The sequence below is a fragment of the Gracilinanus agilis genome, chromosome 1 (genome assembly GCF_016433145.1).
Source record: "Gracilinanus agilis isolate LMUSP501 chromosome 1, AgileGrace, whole genome shotgun sequence".
Taxonomy (NCBI): Eukaryota; Metazoa; Chordata; class Mammalia; order Didelphimorphia; family Didelphidae; genus Gracilinanus; species Gracilinanus agilis.
Genome location: NC_058130.1, coordinates 384085330 through 384095288, shown reverse-complemented (window position 1 = coordinate 384095288; position 9959 = coordinate 384085330).

Below are 9959 nucleotides of genomic sequence, written 5' to 3'. Positions count from 1 at the left end.
CTTTCTTTCTTTCTTTCTTTCTTTCTTTCTTTCTTTCTTTCTTTCTTTCATCATTCCAGCCTATCCTCCACTAATATGTCAAGCTGATCTCCCTAAAGTTTAAGTTTGACTATGTCAGTTACTGATTTGGTAACTCCGTGGTTTTCTATTATGAAATGATCACATATGAAATCTGTTTGACCTTTAAAGCCCTTCATAAACTGGCCCCCACTTCCTTTCTAGTCTCATTCTACCTTACTCCTCTTCATGTACTCTATGACCCAATGACTGGCCCCCTTGTTTCTTTTTCAAGGCACTCCATTTCTTGACTTTGTGCATGTATAGTCTGCCATTCATTCCTGAAATGTTCTCTTCCTTTGAGTTTGCCTTCTCGCTTTTTCTTACTTCTTCAAACCACAGCTAAAACGACACCTTCTTCAAGGAACTTTCCTTGGTTCTCCTTAATCCTTATGATATTATCTTCAATTTATCCTGTATATACCTCATTTGTACATAGTTGTTTGCATTTTGTTTTCTCCATTAGAATGTGAGCTTTTCGAAGACAGAGAATACTTCTGCCTTTTCTTTTATCCCCAGCTGTTAGTACAATGCTTTGTTAAATAGTAGGTGCTTAAATGCTTGATGACTTGATCTATTTTTTGTATTTCTTTTTAAAAAGATGCTTAGAATGTCATTTGAAAAAATATTATTTTAGATATATTTTCTAATAATCTGATTGAAGAATAAACAGTCATACAATATCAGACTTTGCAATAGTAAAACCCAAAGTAAATAAAACTCTCCTGAAAAAAGCTCTTTGCTCAGGAAATAATTTATTAAATCAGTTTAACTAAGCATTGCTACCATTGCAAAAGCAGCTGCACTGAAAAAGGATTGGAAAATGCATCATTACATCATCAAGGAACAATATTGATCATGTGAATAAGACTATTGACAAATGTCATTAAAGCTACCGCTGTTGTCTTAATAATTTAAATGGAGCAGATGTGTTGCCTTAAAAATATAACTGTGGCATAAACAATTTCTTTTCAAACACACTTATAAATACAGTAATAAAGATTCCTGAGCACCCGTTTTCTTATACCAGTGTTCACCAATCAATGTACACATATATTTTTATTTGACTGACATCCCCTAGCCTTTTCATAAAAAAGTATCCCATTCATAAAAAATTGTCTGTGCTTCAAGTCAGTTTGTTAGCATATTTAAAAAAATGTGAACCTGATTGAAAAAGAAAAAAAATAAAAAGAACATTTTATATCAGAAGATAAGGGTAGGATAGATAATTGTTGGCAGCCAGAATTCCAAGTTATGCTTAGGAATGTCCACTGAAAAACTTGTAGGAATAGACTATGTAGGGCAAGTGGTTTCTCACTAGCAGATCTGGAAACACTAGCAGATCTGAAACCTTTCTAAAGCTAATGAGTCTCTAAACTGTTTCCTCTTGCCTTGCCTACCCAATCCCTAATTTTGCTGGGATTCACAGGAGAAGAGGAGAATACAATTAGTAATACGAGCTTCTCCCTTGCTCTAAACTTTTCAAATAATATTTTCAATATTTTCCTTTTCTCTTACCTCCACTTATTTCCTACCTTTGGTCTCCCCATCTGTTCCATGGCTTTTGCTATCAGCATACCTCCTGTCACTCTTTTCCTTCCCACCTTGATCTCTGTTCCTGGGTGATTATGAGCTTTCATGATAAGGAAGAATATAATTCACCCTTGCAAAAAAGGCTTGAGGGTATTCCAAAAGAAAGAAATTAATTAAGAGAAACTTCATTTAGATGATTTGAAGAGATTAATTTGGAATAGTTTCAAGTAGGCTTCTGCCAAGATGGCGGCAGGCCATTCTTTTTAGGAGATTGCATGCCACAATCTGGGTTACTGAGTCACTGTTTAACATTTGTGATTTGTCAATGGAATTACAAATGTTGCCAGATTAAAAAAATGTGAGCCCAGAAGGACAGATGTGGAGCTTCAAGCAAAAGGGTAAGCTTTGAGAACCAAATTCATTTGAGGGAGACAAAACTTCAGCCAGTTGTTCTCATGCAAGAAAGTTTTCTGATTTTTCTATGAGAGGCAAAAATGGAAAAGGAGGTTAACCAGGATTTATTGGCCAACTCCCTTAGTTTATTTGCAGGTCCCCTACCAATAACAGGTAAATCAAAACACTACTAATAGCCCTCAAAAATAAGAAGATTGAGCCTTTTAGTAGATACTTTGAGTGGGTCTACAAATTGGCAAGCCAATATTTTGGCAGAGAGCAGCAAGTTAATATTATAGATGTATGATATCATCCAAATGGATTCCTTTCCCTTTTTGAATTTTGTTCCTGGTTTTGTTTTGCACACACATGCATAACACATGTACATACCCATACATGTACACCACATAAGTACACATAGTACACTTGCATACATATGGGTGTACACATGAAAGTTGACATTAACAGACTGGGTCACATTTTGATATTTTTTAGTACCTTCCTTCAGAAAAATGATGGGTAGAAGAAGGAGATTTATAAGAATATTGGAGTTGAACTTTGGGGGAAATCTATCCTATATAGACTCTGTTCTCAGAAATATTTTTAGGTAGTCTTTTTGGGCTGGAGATTTTGGAAGTGACAAGCTATTCTACCTTTACTCTATATTGCCAAGAGAAGGTATGTTGAAGAAAGCAGTTATTCTGCTTTCAAGAATGATTAATTTTCTTTACAATTATCACTATATTGGGGGGGTTCAAGTAATTAGTGAAAAAAATAATGATGATAGATCATGTTCTTGCCATGGCTTTAAATTGGAGAAATCCATTTGAATCTGCTCAGAACTAAAGTGTAGTGGGTGTGGAGGTGGGAAAGAAAAAGTACAAGTGTATTCTGACCAGACCTTTGTATAATTAAATATGGAATGCAAAATCAGAGGCCTAGATATGATTAGCCTTGGGACTAGAAGCTTTCCAGAGGTGCTAAGAAGAGAAAAAGAGAAAATTTGTCAGAATGATTATAAAAAGGAGGAGCCTACACTCCTAAGTAAATGGAACTCAGAACATGAACAATACTGAAGTGACACTATATCTTAATGGTCAATAACTAACTGAAGAAGACCCTAATGAGTGTTACTCCCAATCATTTTTTCCTTAATTAGCAGCACCACCATATATTCCTTCCTACCTTCATCAGTTGGCAAGTCTTTAGTCCTCACAATGTCAAACAAAGTAGGGAGTTGGAAGGGATGTTTGTGCATTACAAAAAAGAAAACCAAACAACCTATTGCAATGATTCATTCTAATTTGCCACTAAACACAAGAAGGCTGTTGCTTGACATTTTTTAGGGAAAGGAAAAAAAAGCAGAGGTAGTGAATGGTAGCTTTGAAAACATGGAATCTTATGCTAATACATATTCTTCATATCAATATGGCTTTACAGAGGACATGCATTATCCAACAAGCTGGTTCTAGGTTGCTTTGGTTTCCACATAAGACTCTTAAATTGTTTTAGATGAATGATCAACATATAAACAAGACCTCATAAACATGAACAATGTCTACACATTGTCAGAGGCCCAAAAGGCAAAGCTGTATTAGCTTTTAAACAATTGCTGGACTGTACTTTAAACAATTAAACAACATCTTAAAATCAGCAATACAGTTGCATTTTCAACTATTGTAGACAAAATAAAAATGTTTACTACATTCACTATTTCAACAGAAATATATGATGACTACATTTTCTTTTTTGCAGATTTGCTCTAAATATACATAAACACTTTGATATTAGAATTATAGATGACTAGTTTGATACAATTATTAAATGATTAGTTTCTGCCATATTTTGAGATGAGCTGTGCAAGAAAAAGGTGGCAACATTTTAATGACATCCACAGCTTAGGACCACTTGAAGCAATTTAAATTCAATATAATTGTGATTTTTAAAGCTAAGTTGTATACAGCAAATACAGCAAATACATCACTAAGAATGGTCAAAGCATAAAAATATTTCCTCTCAATGCCTAATGTAAGCAGCTTAATCAGAAATAAAGACATCATGACAAAAAGGGGAGGTAGTTCCTTTAAAAATTTAAAGGTATTTTTAATGTATATTCTAAAACAAATTACTATTCTTTTCAGAGGTATTTTTGCCTTTTAAATTTTTCAGATCTCATATGATTTAAAATTGTTTTTTCAGATTCTTGTGAAGGTTACACAGAAAACCCCCCACAAATTAGTTCTTGAACAGTTTATAAAGGTGGAAGTTAGTCTGACTATTTTTTTTTTTTCTGGATCAGCTTATATCATAGTTTCAGAAACTGAAGGTTGTAGAACCAGTACTGTAGATCTGGTCAGTCTACAGAGGGTAGAAAATGAATTTGAAATGATAGGCTGTTGATTGATTAGTATAAATTAGTGTTCTCTGCAAACAATGATCAGATCAGTCAATTTCATTTTTCCATTTACTAAAGATAGTAATATTCTTCACCTTGGAAAAAACCTATAATAACAACATCTTCCTTCCACAAAATTTAGAAACTGTACTAGGATTGAGTAGATATTTGTCGTATCAAATTTGAGCCTAAAGGGCAATTCTGTGTAATGTAGTAATGCTGGGAGATGCTGGTCTCACCATGGTGAATATCTTATAGTTTATATTCTCTTTGTTTAAAGAGATGCTATGGGTGTCCCAGACCAAAAATCAGCTTTCCACTCTTCTGGCAATTGTTTTCTCTTACTCTTTGATTTGTTGAGCAGAGGAAATTCCTGCTTAACTTGGAAAACTGTGAGATAAATAGTGGTAGCTCTGTCTTTTCATTTGGAGAGGGCTCTATCACAGAGAATGGTGACATGACAAATTCCCATACTACTAGGAGTATAAGCTTGATGCCAGTCCTCACTGGACATATTTATGATAGAATTAAAAGTAAAATTCCTTTGTAAGTCAGAAGCCCTGAGGCGGGGATTCTGTAATTTGAACCATCTATTAAAGATTTCTGATCCTTAACGACTTTCATAGCTTGAATTTCTAGTGACCCTTAAAAAGAAGTGAAAAAATGGTTGGGTAAGATCTCTCAGCTGGCTCCAGAGCATGGACTTGTGACACTTGACCTGAACTGACTAGTGTATATTGTCATTGCTTGTGGCCAAGTTAACTGATGGCTCATTTCTTCACGGAGGACCCAGTCACTTAGTGGGATAAAATTGGGTGCAGGAGGCTCATTAACTCTAAAAGCTTTCCTGATACCTGGCAGGAGTACCTCTTTTACTCCATTAGAGAGAATAGAGCAAGGAAGGAGAATAACCTTAAAGATCCCTAACTAGGTTACCCCAATGTGACTCTGGAGAACATTCCCTCTTCCCTTGTTGAATATTCATTCCTGTTGGCTGCCATGTTTCTGATAGTGAGGTGTCTAGATTAAAGAGATGTTGACAAATGCCTTGATTCCTTGCTTCTTTGCCTGAAGTTCTACACGTTGCTAAGTTCAGAGAAGTCTAGGAGGTGAAAGGGACCTCTGGCATGGCTTAGACTAATCCTCTTCACTCTAGAGATCCAAGGAAGGATCATGATTTAACCAAACACACAGCTAGTTAATATTAAATCTAGGACTCCTGACTTCTCATTCAGTTCGTTTTCATATATTTTACCACCTTTAGCACTACAGTGCTGTGCTTTAGTCAAGGAGGAAGCATGATACACCAAAAAGAGTGCTGGATTTGGAGACAGAGGAGGTAGGTTCCAATCCGGGTTTTGACATTTTCTTCCCATGTGATCCTAGGCAAGTCACTCATTTGTGGGCCTCAGTTTCTTTATCTATGAAATGGGAGGTGGAGGGTTGGACTAGCTGGCGTGTGAGGTCCTGCCTGACTTTAGATTCATGATCCTAAACACAGCAAAAGGAGGAATGAGTTCACTGAGCCACATGTAAGGTTCTCATCAAGAACATTGCTCCTTTGAAAAAAGGGAAGGGAGAATAATGGAGAAATCATTTGTAGTGATATGACAAAATGAAAAATTCAAATGAGTACGTACTATCTTCTCAATTCAGGCCAGAGTACTCTATCCAAATCCATTATAAAAAGCACTATGACTTTAACACTGAACTACAATCTGGAGCCTCATCTTAAAATTCTATGCAGAGATAATTCCATAAAACATTTTGGAAAGCGAAATATTATTTCCTCATAAAATCTCCATAGTACTAGGATTATTTAATCAATTGAAGACCCCTCCAGAGCTGCTGGATGTCTTTTAACCTTTATATTCTTCAGGCATTCTGGCTACTCCCCCTGCTTTCCTCTATTTTGTGGCTCCTTTCTCTTCACAAAGATTTATATAGTTTAATAGATTTAAGGTAAATTCTGTTTTCCTTCTTTACCCTTTTGTGTGCCCACTTCCAATAGTTCTTAAAAAAAGAAAGAAAAAAGAAAGGCACTTTATTAGCCTCATTGTTGCCATATGTAAGTAGATCAGAAATGTTTCAGTTATTCAAAGAAACTATGGACAGATAGATATCCTCGGGAAAGAATGCCAATCAGATTCTCTCTGTTGGCTCAATCATCTCCAAGATGGTAGATGCCTAGGGAAGTTCATCTACTTGAATGAATCATATTTTATCAGGCTAAGTGGGAAGAGGTATTTCCCGTCAGTAATAGTGATAGTGCAGAGTAAACAATCCATTATGTGACCTAAATTTGTGTGTTACTATCTCCTTTAGGGCAAAATTAGGAAGGGATTTAGGCACTTGGGAGAACAAGTCTCTTAAATGTCAGGTGATGCTCTTGATAAAAGTTGGTGCTCATATTAAAATCTTCAAAGGATCATACATTTTAGAGCTAGATGGGACCTTTTGAAGTTATCTTGTCCAAACTCCTTTTTTACCAGATGAAGAAACCAAGACCTGGAGAAATGAAATAATTTGCTAAAGACACACATGCAGTGAGTGAGGGTAAGGAATCATCTGATTCCAAGTGGAGGGCTCTTCCTACTGTCCCATGTGCAGCCTCTAACAGTTGTCTTCCCTAGTTAGTAGAAAGAAAATGTAAAGTAATTTGGAAGGGTATGCATGAGTTCCCAATGAATATATGGTGCTTTGTTTAGAATAAGACATGGAAATCTGAGAATGCAATTTAGGTATTATTTTGAAAAAAAAAGTAACATTTTCTGCCTTAGAGCTGAGGGCTCTAAGTCAATTATAAAATGCTGGCTCAAAATCTGTGGCAAACTAATAGAAACCAGAAGAAACCCACTGGCTACACAAGACATGGCACCTCCAAATTCTGGGCATTTTCACTGGCTGTTCTCCATGCCTTAAATGTTCTTCCCTTCTCATTTCTACCTCCTGGCTTCCCTGGCTTCCTTCAAGTCCCAGCTAAAATTCCAGTCACTGTTTACAGGAAGCCTTTTCCAAACTCTTTATTTGAGTAGCTTCCTTCTGTGGATTATCTTCACTTCATCCTGTAGATAGCTTGTTTGTACATAGCATTTGTATGTTGTTTCTTCTATTAGACTAGGAGCTCCTTAAGAGCAGGGAGTAAATTTTACCTTTCTTTGTATCCAGGGTTTAGCACAGTGCCTGGCACATATTTATTGTCTGACTGATTAAACTAAGAAATTTGGAGCTGGGGACTTTGGTGGGGGATATTCACTGATCATCCCTCTTTCAATGTCTATCATCATTCTCCTTATAAATAAGCATATTCATGGCACTTAGAACATATATGCATGCATTGCACATATCTATAATATGGTATATATACATATACATATACATATACATATATATATAAAGTCCTAGCCCAAGACCTGTCATAGGTAATGATATAAAGTAGAAATAGCAATTAGTTAACATATTTAAAAGGGTGCTATTTGTAGTTCTTTAACATAGAATAATAATTAGTTAAATTAAATATAATGCTATGCCTTGATTTCAATTATCATTACTGCACTATATAGATAGAGTCCCAGGCTCTGCTAACGTATGAGGAAAAACCTTTTTAATAAAATTATTCTGGTTGATAAAACATGTAAACTGGACCCCAATTAGCGCCTTTTCTAATGATTCTTTTTAGTGGCACTAGCCCAAGTTGGGTTTTTAGCCTTGATATAGGTTCATACACATGCCATAATGTAAAAACACTGGTTTACAATGTATAGCAGAATATCTCCTTACCTGGAGAATGTCAATTTGGATGAAGCAAGTTTAATCCAGATTAGTTCAGAAGATCATCTTTTTTTTGAGGCAATATCTTCCAGGGGAGAAGAAACTCCATGGCACTTTCCAAAGTCATGGGTACTCTTTCAAGTGCCAATCTGGAAACTCATGGCCATTGACAAATATTTCTGATCAACTTTCTACTTCCACTTGGTTCTGCTGTACTATAACAAACTAGTCTTCTTTTTTTTTTTGAAAACCCTTACCTTCCGTCTTGAAGTCAATACTGTGTATTGGCTCCAAGGCAGAAGAGTGGTAAGGGTAGGCAATGGGGGTCAAGTGACTTGCCCAGGGTCACACAGCTGGGAAGTGTCCAAGGCCAGATTTGAACCTAGGACCTCCAGTCTCTAGGCCTGGTTCTCAGTCCACTGAGCTACCCAGCTGCCCCCATAGCAAACTAGTCTTGACTATAACTTGACTCTTATTACTTTGGGGTTTAGAATTTGAGGCAGGTTATTGTTTTCAGGCAAGAGGAAAAATATTGTAGTAAATAGAGGGGTGGCCTTTGAGTCAGGAAGATGTGTTTCAAGTCCTTTCTGTAATTCATAATAACTGTGACTTTCCCTCTTAGTATCTCACCCATCTGATCTTCTAAGCCTGTAAGTGGCAGCTGGGCTACTGATCTCTCTCAGTGGAAGTAATTTCTAGCACTGATGAAATCATGGGTCTGCTCTCTCCCCTCAAATTATTTGCATGCATGAAATTAAGGAAACTGTATAGGTTGATAAAAACTTCCAAAGTGTTTACCTTATTCCCAGGGAGTAGATGTAGAGGGAGGATACAATCTCAAATCAATGACTATTTAGCATTTCCATAAGCACCATCAATATGCTAGCCTCTGCAGAGAATATTGGAGCAGGTCCCTGAACCATATTTCATTTTGAGAGTCATGTTGGAGGCGGCTATTCAGCTCTGTGAGTTAAGGTTTTCTGTGAGCAGTCAAGAGAAGGCTTGGTGGGCAAAGTTCAGCTTTTACATGCACAGAGATACCACTATAATGTGAAGAGGTGACTAGGAAGTGCCAGAGTGAGCAGAGGAGGAATCTGGAATAATGGGGCCTGGGACTTTTGATAAATCTGAGACAACTTGCATCTTGACTGGACTTTGAGATCCTCAGCTTGAAGCATTCAAAACGCACTTGTTCACTTGCTTTTCAACAAATAATGACTACCTAGATTTTTCTCCATATTTATTGTAGAAATCACCATCTATTAGAGGGCATCTTTCCCAGGGTGTCCTCTGTGTAGCTTTGAAAATTCTGGGTGGATGTGATTTTTGGTCTGGGGAGAGTCTTAAAAATCTGCTTCACTTTTCTTCTTTTAAAGAATCACAATGGTAGAAAGAACTGAGAACAAGTCATGATCTCCTATTATGTTACAAACACTATTGTATCACTTCCTATTTTTCATTAAACTGGTCTTTTTCTGGTACAGTATTTTATTTTCAAAATGGTATCTGCATGTACTACTACTATCTACTTTAAATTCTTATGATAACTTTCGAGTGGAAAATACTGTACCTACTGAATACGTAAACAGTTGTACTGGGAGGATAGAAAATATTTTCTTTTTTCATGTAATGATAGAAAAATAGTCTTCAAAAATACATTGTTAAGCTTGGGTGTATTAAAGTAGAATTTGTATTATATACAGTAAGGCATTATATCAAATGGCATCCTTCTATGGTTGTCCTTTAAATTAAGCATTGCCGAATTTCCTTTCCTTTCCTTTCCTTTCCTTTCCTTTCCTTTCCTTTCCTT